Genomic DNA, 10339 nt, shown 5'->3' with positions numbered 1-10339 from the left:
AAATCAAATTAGTTCATGGTTAATTTCACTGTAAAAGTGCATTAATCTTTTCCAACTTTATTTTTTTTATTAGTTATTGGACATTGATCTTCATTCTTTCTTTTCCTCTTCTTTTTACGTATCTTTGCAAATTTATCTTCGTCCACAGCTACAATTGCATCAATATCTACAAGTTCGCGTTTGAGAAATTAAACTCCTTAAATTTTCACTTATCTTATCAATCGTGATAAGGAAAGTTATTTTTTAATCTTTATTTAACACGAACTTGCGATAGTACTTAGATTCTTCCAATCGCATCATTTGAAAAATCCTATACTAGAAGTTAATTTATGTTTAAATTTTTTTTATTCAACTTTTGATTAAAATAATTTCAAACTATTAATAACTAAAAATTTAAATAAATAATTTTTTGACCTTCTTAGAGTTTAAGTGAATGTACTCTTCAATATTACAACCTAAAAAAGTATAATACAGATTTACCATTCTCCATCATAAACTTCAAACCTTAAATAATATTTAGAACATGTAGATAAATAAATTTATAACTCTTTTTTCATGAAATAAATAAAACCTTTTTTAGTGCATCTGACCTTCAATATTCTCTATGTTGTAATTGCGACTTTGAAAATCTGATTATCTCACACCACTACCGCCTTGATTATGAAAAATGTTCATGAAAGCCCCTTTATTCTTTTAGAATACTGTATTTATGTCTCTGCAAGCAACTTCTCCGGTGATGCTTCTCCAAACAATTAAGGCCATCTAGATTCTAGAACTCAAATTTGTATACATCTCATGAATATATGAACACCAAAATCAACTCTTCCACCAGAAAGGACAAATGTATTCCATCACCTTGAACGTGACTTCAATATGTTACGAATATCAAGAACTTCCTCTATCTCATAATTTTTGATGCGCATATAGTTTTGACAGTCAATTTTGGCAATGTTCAATATGATATCATACATCGATTAATTTGCTTTTACTGAACAAAATTTATGTTCTTAACAAAATACTCGAAGAATACTGTATGTTAATTGTTCCATAAAAAAATTCGTGTAACTCTATCCTCACAAGCGGGGTAAGGTCTGTGTACACACTACCTTCCTTAGACCCACTGTTGTTAGTTAATTTATTTAGGTAAAAGTACAACACATGCGACGGAGGAAATATTTGTTGAAGTAGGTGACTTTTCAGAATGAAATTTTGTCAGAACACGAATTGAGATGAAGCGACTAATAATAATTCAATATGTGCGACTAATAACAACTTACGAGTGTTACTGTCTTGATGATGGCATCACGATCGTATTCAGACACCATGGCTTTCTCTCGAAGAGCATCACATCAATAAAGACAAAATTGGTCCAAACGATGGCTTTTAAAGTTGGGGTCTTGAAGCGTCCGCTCCGCTTTGTTGAATAGGTGGCTTCTGTCAATTATATACTAAACTAGTTGTATTAGCCCGGGCTGAGCCCAGGCCCAATTGCCAAAATCAATATATTGCAGCTGCTTAAGACAATTCTCTAAATGTTTATAGAATCTTCGTAACACGGATAGAAGAGTATTTAATCTTGTGGATATGTAGAAATCCACAGGTAGTAGTTACATTGAACAGAACCTATAGTACTAATATGTATATGAAGTATGTTATGGCAATGACAAATCTAAGCATCTGGAAGCAAACGCAAAAAAGGATGTAGCTGGTGGGAATAGAACCAATGACCTTACAAATATTTTGAGCTCCCTTCACCACTAAGCTATGCTTTTGGGTTGTGTCAAGGGGATTCAAAACATAATATAAAGAGGTAAAAAATAAATTTTGCCTTACATATACACTGTAATTTTTCGGCGAAGGGGGTTCGGGTGAACACCTTCCGCCCCCTAAATCCGCCCCTAGTGGAAGCTTTTCCAGCAGCGAATATGAAAGATGCAACACATTATATCATAACCAAGGACGTAGAAATTCAATTTCAGCAATTGAGTTCCCGTGTCCAATCCCATAGCACCAAGGTCGATGAAATCAATTCGTTTCATAGTATCAATTTGGAAAGTAATTTGACAAAACAGTTCCTCATATTGTATCTTTTAATTGACTGGATCAGCTATATATATATCCCAAGTATACGTTGCCAAACTTGTAGTGCACCCTGTAAGTAACCAAAATAGCAAGTCAAGAGGTATTTCCAAGCTTGATGTTCCTTCTGTTTTCAAGATTGGTAAGTAAAATTGTAGTCCCAAATAAAGACTTGAAGAGCCAAGTCAAGTATTGAAATTGTTGTCTAAGTATTAATTCACCTGAGTTGCCATCAATATCAGAAAGATATTCTTGATCTTCTAACAGCTTCTGTATTTATTTCTTTGGACCTCTACATTTAACATTTAAATGGTTAGGCATAGAGTTTTCAACTATGCTTTCTATATCTATTTGATATTAAAAATATATTTTGACTTTTACTTATCAATTTTAGCAAATCAAGAGAAAATCATATTTCTTTGTTTTACCCATATCATTAATTACTTATTTCACAAATCAGTTCTCAAGACTTTTCAAAATACTATCATTATTATGGGTACTATGGTAAAATATGCGCCTCATTTATTATTTTTTAAGGGGCGTGCAAAGTTCATTGCGGACAAGTAAAAGTGAACGAAGTGAGTACATACTGATTTAATCATCGTACTTGAGACTTCTTTACTCTTTTTAGAAGGGTATTCTATTTTTTTTGTTTTAAAAAGTTATATCAGGTTAGAGATAAAGTAATTGAGTGCGAGAAAAAATTGATAAAACTCCTTACAGTGTACTGCTAAAAGAGTGAGTTCAGTTAACCCATAAATCTCACAACAGAACAATCACTGGTCTTTTGAACACAACTGCCAATTACCTTCAGAGGAGAGGAGGGTTATCAGGAGCCAATGCCTCAGCCACAAATTGCGGTCCAAGCGCTGAACCACGGATTCCAACAGAAAGAATTTGCATAAATCGGCTACCAGAAGAAGTCATGATCTGCAAAATAGATGTTGTAATTGGCATTATGTTGATTAAAGCGCTTAACATAACAACCAATAACCAATTTCAGAAGTGGAAAAATATGCTTTTGGAGGATAAACAGATAATAACTCAGAAAAAGTGCCTTCACAACTTAGAAGTTAGAAACCAACATTACACTTCTAAACTTAAAGATTTCCTAGGCTTATCTCTGAGGAAATTAGTCTACTATTCCTATGGCTTTTATCAACAGGCAACTCATGCCAGCAGCTCAAAGTTTGATCTGAGTAAAAGCCATCTTTGTATCAAGTGGCAACAACACGTGCATACTAAATGTTAATTTGGGCAAATAGAAACACACTCAGAACTACTCTGCATTTAACATTTTAGCGGTAAGGGACAGAGTTTTCAAGTAATTTTATTGGACACAGAAAGAGTAGATACCTGTTTTGTCGACGTTAAATCTTGTATGAACAATAGGTAAATAAACTATTCCTGCATAATAGATGAATCTATAAGCAGTTGAGGTAGACACGATAAGAGAAATAAACTTAACTTATTATCATAATAAACGAAGCAGTTATTCTAATCTTCTATTGCAGTGATGATTTAATTATTTTTCAAATCAACATGTATAGAGCAATTGAAGCTAATACTGAGCTTATGTAACATGTCTCCAAGTAGCAGCAGAAAAATCGTGCAACTACACAAAAAATTATCATAAGAGTAATTACCTGAAGCATGTTGGCATCAGCATCTATAGGTGCATGTTACCCTACAAAAAAGCTAGGTGAGAACATTTTCACCAAATGAGAAACTGAAAATACTATTCCAATTAGATCTCTTAAACAAGAAACATGATTTTCACAGTTCTACTAATGAAAAATATCAACATTTGAAATTTTATTATATCTACATACGTTAATACATAAAGAAATTATTCAAAAAATACTGTCTGTGGACGTACAGGACAAAATTGAAGCAAGTGGACTGTGAGTTCTTGAAGAGGTGTGTTGAGAATCTGACAGAAGAAAACATGAGATTACAGAAAGAGGTTCAAGAGCTAATGGCACTGAAGCAATAATAATCTGAGTCTATAGTTGTAACAGTAAGCAGATGAACATTTATATTGAGCCAAAATAACATATGTGTTTAGATGAAATAACACTATCTCAATTGCGGTGTATTCTTTATTAGGTGCAGCTGACGTCGAACCCAACAGATAAATAGTTCTTCAATGAACCTTAATGAGTTTCATATATTGGTGCAAGTGTACGGAAACTTTTAGTAACTTACCTTTCTCATAGATGCAAATAGGATTTCCCTTGTCAAAAGCAGGGAATGATGAAAGGACTGTAACCTTACTGTCTGCGTAGTAGGCAATAATAATGTTCACAGTATTGAATTTAAGATAGATATTCATGCACAGACAGAAATTTCATTTGTGATAAATAATGAAACAATTGCGTGTACTATACAGATTGCGATAAATTATACAATTGATATATTAACCTATTTTGGGAGTAGAGCAAGAGTCTGCTGTATTAGGAGTACACTGCACATGTCATGATGTTGTTGTTATCTCAGTAGAAATGACAGAAGTATCTCTTTCAAAGGGACTACGTTTCAGCGCTTGATTTCTAAGCACTTGTTGTAACGATAGTACACTCTTTTCATTCGCCTCCTTAAGTTTATATTGTTCACGCCGTCTAACATTCCTATCAAGACATTTCTTTCAAGAGTAAGGACACTTGTTTGTTTGTTCAGAGTCCATCAATATTAAAATTTGTCGCTCCCAAGTAGCAATTGGGGTCAGTTCTACAATTTTGAACATTATAAAATTCATGGTCAGTAAGCGAACAACATTGTAGCCGCAATAGCTGCAAAGAATCACTGAATAGACATGTAAGGCCCCGTAAAATTTTGAAAAAAGAAATATAATGTTTCGTGGTGCCGGATCGGACTTTTTGGGTTGAACAATGCATTGAGGGATAAAGGAAAAAATTTTGGCAGAGAAATACATTTCTGCGGTCCATTATGCGACCGCAGAATCACTCTGCGGACCGCATAATGGCCGCAGTGTGAGGCAGGAGAGGGGCAGTTTGCATGCCATGCGACCGCAGACCCAGGCAGATTTTTGCCAGCTTTGGACACCAATTATGCGGCCGATATGCGGTCCGCATATCGATTATGCGATCGCAGACCTTGTTCCGGAGCTTCATTTTTGGGTTTTCAAAACCCGACCCTACTTCGTTCAATACACGCTTTGGGTCATTTTTGAGCTAAAATATGACATTTTAGAGTGAGAGAGAGTGCCCTAGAATGAGAAGGTGTTCCTCAATAATTGTTCTTCAATTCTTGATCAAATTTAGGAAGATTAAGAAGGGAAAATCACTAGGTCTTCATTCTAGATGTAAGATTCTACATCCTAACCCTCAATTTCGAATTTTGTCTAGAAATGGGTAATTAGCAAAATAATTTTTGGTCATGAGAGTTGTTTATTTTACATGCATTTGTTATCAAAGGGTGTAGGAAGATTGTTGAGCTAAAAATGGTAAAGATTGGGTTGTGGTATGATGGAATCCTCCATAAAAGGACCTTGAAACTTTAATGCACACCTAGTGTTTGATAAAATGCTCAAATGAGCTAGAACCATGAACATCTTCCTAATTTTGGTTCAATTTGTTATATTTCTAAAATAGATTGAAGTTGCTAAGAATTCCGGAACAATTTAGAGTTTGAGGAAGCTCCATTGAGGTATGTTGGCTAAACTCTTCTTTAAGAATTGGAACCCCAATATTCTTGTAAGTTCCAAGATATTTATTACAAGTTGAGTATTCCGAATAAGTTTTGTGACAAAGATATATTTTCATTTCGTGTTTCAAATGCTCTTATCATATTGTATTATAAATTGAGGATGTGTTCCAAACTATGGATTGTGTATCTACGTGTTATGATTCCAAGTCACGATTTATGTGGAAAACTATTATGCCAAATTGTGTAGAGATTGTGATTGGGGTTACACTTCCACCCGCATATATTGGGGTGAGGCGGAAGAGCCACTTTGTGTATGATTTTGGTATTGTTGTTGCACCACCACCCACATATACATATTGGTGTGAGGCGGCAAGGCCGCTTTGTGTAGGTATTGGTATCGTTGATGCATTTCCACCCGCATGTATTGGGATGAGGCGGCATAGCCGCTTTGTGTAGGTTTTTGGTATTGTGGTTATACCTCCACCCGCATACATTGGGGTGAGGCGACAGGGCCGCTTTAGTAGAGTTTTGGTATTGTGTTTACACCTCCACCCGTATACATTAGGGTGAGGCGGCGGGACCGCTTTGTGTGGGAACGGTTATAGAGGATCTCATCTTAAATTCTATATATGTTAATGACAACTCTTGATAATCTTGCTTTGGTTTAAACAGTTAACTATGCCATTCTAGTGTCGCCCTGGTTCATCATATTTATATTGTATTTTTGAATTCTTTAATTGGTGTTTGGTTTTCATGCTAGGACTATTCGACATGTACTAACGTCCCTTTTGTCGGGGGCGCTGCATCTTTCATGGATGCAGGTGGTTCCACAGCGGAGGATATTGACCAGTGATAGCGGTGCTCATTCTCCCCAGCTGACTTGGTGAGCCACATCTCATTCCGGGGTTGTACATCTTTTGTTTCGTATGTGTTATCGTATTTTGAGGTATAGCCGGAGCCTTTTTGCCGGCACTACCATTGTACTCTTTAGTATTTTAGAGGCTCCGTAGACATAGTGTGGGTTGTGTATTGGTGCTGGGAAAGATAAACTATGTTATGTTGTGGTTGTATTACTTGTTCTATTTAAGACATTAAAAATGATGGAACTATTAGTAATGAATTGGTATTGTGGACATGAACACCTTTTTGTCTAATTAATGACAATATGTATTATCTCCATTCATGGATGAGTTGGGTAGAAGAAAATCTAACAGGCTTGCTCGGTCGGGTTCACTCGGTTGAGCGCCGGTCGCGCTCCTCGGTTTTGGGGCGTGACAAGACAATAGAGAAATAAACATCTCTGCAACCAAGAATTACGGAATAAAGTAATACAAAATTGTAAGAAACAAACGTAACAATTGTAAAAACGATTTCATTAATGCTGAGTAACAGATAAGTATTCAAAGATTTCAACCTTAAGCAAATATTAATATTTTGAGAATGAGGAGAACAAGAAGTAATATAAAATAATATCTATTTGTTTTAACTAACCGTCCTTCATGTCTGTTACGTCAAACCAGGCAGGTGTATAAACCTTTGTTTTGACCAAGGACTGGTGTAACATAACTCGCTATTATATAAGAAGCTTCTTTGACTTCCCTTAAAGTTATCACCAAAAACTGTGACAACTACAAATGGACCCTCCCACACCCCGCACTAACATAGGAAAATATAAAATAGTAACATAAACTTTTTTTAACCTAAAGGCATGTTGGCTCACTTGGCATCTTTTAGGAATGCAGCAGATAAGAGCTTTTAGACTGGAAAAATATGTTATTACAAGCTCGTCTTTAAACCTGAATTTGGGCCTTACTTCAAATGATAGTTCGTCTATTATCAAATTAAAGAGTTAAATTTTACTTTGCATTTTGAAAATCCATAATACAAATAGCTTTAAACATAATTCTACCAAATATTAAGTAACATGCTTTCACAAAATTTCTACAGTGTTATATTCTTTCTCCTGGAATAACTATGCAAAAATGTACCTTCCTCAAAACTCAATGCTCCGAAACAGGCTCGACTTTAATTACAAATGTACATAACAACCCAAAAGCATGCATTTGAGGACTCTTGAATCTCTGTAATTATCGAGTCGGCCCTATAACATCAACTATGCCTCCTTATTCATTATGTATTTTGGCCAGTTTCACTCCAATATTCAATAATTTGACTAATTCAAACAAAAATAATGGTAAAGACTACAAATGAAGGCGCAGAAGCAGGTCTTACAGCGAAATGGAGTTAACTTTGGGCCTTTTACTACAAGAATCACGATCCTCCAAATTTTAGCAATTTCTGAAATTCAGAAACCCTAGCACGATCTAACAATACAATCCCCCCCCCCCCCCCCCCACAACACACACACCCTACCAAAATAAAACCCTAACTTTACAATAAATTACACCATGACCACTCCTTTCAAACAAGAAAACGCACAAATTACGCAGTTGAGAGAATCTGATGATACAAAGAAAGAAACAGAGATGTAATCGGATACCATAGAAGGCAACTAATTGGGGAAAATTTTAATTAGAAAAAAGGAAAAAGATATAACGAACTGTAAACTAACCAGTTGATGGTGTAGCAACAAGCAAAACAACGAAAGGCAGACAAAGATTAAAGCTTAAGGAGTGAGGAGGTTGCAGGAGAGTTTCATAAACGGTGGAACTTTACTGAGTTTGGTGAAATACCCAATAACTTCTCCATTAAATCATAGTAGTACTTTATTATTTTGTCCTTTTAAAATGCAACAGTAACGGTTTAGTTGTAATCATAGTAGTACTTTATTATTTTGTCCTTTTAAAATGCAACAGTAACGGTTTAGTTGTGGTAAATATTTTGGTAACTATTATCAACTTTAAGACAAATTGTTGACTTTTCCATGAGAATTTGGTGAAACGCCAGGTAAGGAGTTGATGGACAGACAGCCATGTTGATGACACAGACACGTGAAGAAGCTCAACTGTGGCTTCTATTATAAGAGAATGACACCATTTAATTAATTAATTTATTAGAATATTAATTCTATTTAGAAAGATATTTCGATAATTTAACTTTTAACTTTTGAGGTTCCCACTTTTATAATAATTAGTTTTTCGGCACATGCAAGTTATATAGTACATAATTTTGTAAAATAATATTAATATTATTAAAATAAATATTTGAGTAAATAATTATATACATAAAAGAAAGTACAACAAAGAGAAGGAGTTCTAAAATTAGAGAAAAGAAAATAAAGAAAGAGGAATAACAATACTTCTTCAACGTCGAAGAATTGGTAGATCAATGATTTGTTCTTAAGAATGTTGGAGAATTTCCTTTATGTAAAATGTGGCTTTTGATTTAAAGCCACCAATAGTTAAAGCATAATTCAAACAATTAGTTAGTAAAGAAGGGATACAATCTTTAAGAGAAGACAGTACTCAGTCTTCTTCTTTTATTTTAAAATAGTATTTTAATTAATATAATTTTTTAGTTATGATCTCAACTTTGAAGTATATATGTGATCCATCCAAATAAATTACCTTATAGATATCAGTTTCATGATCTTAAGATATTTTCAAGTATTAATATAAGCTTAATTTATATTTTATTGCTGTGAAAATAATCTTTTACATATATTCATGCATGCTATATAATTATAACAAAGTTAGTTAATATTCATTTGGTAAGAAATTAAAAAAATCACCATTAATGATATGCTATTTTCAATCATCACGTACATATAAGTGGAATAACATATATTTTTAGATCAGCACATCATGAGCATCTACTAAGGATAAGAAATAATAAGTAAACTATAAAATGAGACAAAAATATGTTTTAATTTGTTGTCATCAAACTTACCAAATTGTGACAATTCTAAATCAACGACACTTCAGTTTGGCCTTTGTTTAGCATATCCATATGTTTTTCCGAACCAATAATTAACCTGAATTTTTTTTTCCCCGTATTTCGTAAGTTAGGCATTGCAGAATTGATAAAATATCAAATAAGAAGATAAAATGCATTCCTTCTTTGTCCTGGAAAATGTGATCTTTTAGTTAATTTTCCAACATTAGCTTTTAAATTTGATAATACAACGATTCCAGCCTTGATCAAGCAGTGATGCGGCTCATTTCGCTATCAATCATTGAAGTCTCATTTTGTTGTTTTCTTCCCCTTTTCGAAACTGCCAATTGTCTCTTGCTTGCATTCTTCAACTACCAGGCTTCATTAGTTGGAACCACATTATAATTCAAACAATTAGAAGTTGTTGAACGTTCGACGACCAAAACAGAGATTGTATACTTGAAAGTAATTAATAAACTTTTGTATGGAGTATATCTTAAAAGTTCTTCCAAGTCTTATGAAGAAAGGTTTTCATAGAAAAGGCTTTGTTCTCATTTAAAAAGTTAGGCAACGGTTCATCTGTTCTTATTTGAAAAGCCACCAACGGTTGAGACTAATATGACATCCCTTCAAATAAACTTGTTATTTTTTTATTTTTATAATTAATATATTTAAATTAATAATAAGGGTATTTGTAAAATACTATCAAAATAAATTTTTAAATAAATAATTTTACATAAAAAAATAAAGTACAAGT

At 33.8% G+C, this 10339-nt stretch overlaps 1 long non-coding RNA gene across 11 annotated transcripts; it reads right to left on the bottom strand.

Moving 5' to 3' along the window:
* Nucleotides 1-1678: 1678 nt before the first annotated feature.
* On the bottom strand, nucleotides 1679-8492 carry LOC104106789 (uncharacterized). Of its 11 annotated transcripts, XR_688637.4 has the most exons (9): nucleotides 8321-8489; nucleotides 4504-4809; nucleotides 4288-4359; nucleotides 3959-4012; nucleotides 3726-3766; nucleotides 3436-3486; nucleotides 2888-3009; nucleotides 2301-2371; nucleotides 1679-2152 (listed from the first exon to the last, which is right to left on the bottom strand). It is a non-coding gene; the product is annotated as an uncharacterized lncRNA (long non-coding RNA). The 11 variants fall into 11 exon arrangements; XR_688634.4 differs by having other exon boundaries at nucleotides 3959-4359; nucleotides 8321-8492; XR_688635.4 differs by having other exon boundaries at nucleotides 4288-4809; nucleotides 8321-8491.
* Between the last annotated feature and the right edge of the window lie 1847 nt (nucleotides 8493-10339).

This window comes from Nicotiana tomentosiformis, chromosome 12, assembly GCF_000390325.3.
Source record: "Nicotiana tomentosiformis chromosome 12, ASM39032v3, whole genome shotgun sequence".
In the NCBI taxonomy this organism is placed as follows: Eukaryota; Viridiplantae; Streptophyta; class Magnoliopsida; order Solanales; family Solanaceae; genus Nicotiana; species Nicotiana tomentosiformis.
Note: the sequence above shows the minus strand (reverse complement) of the source record. Positions and strands in the feature narration are given on the sequence as shown.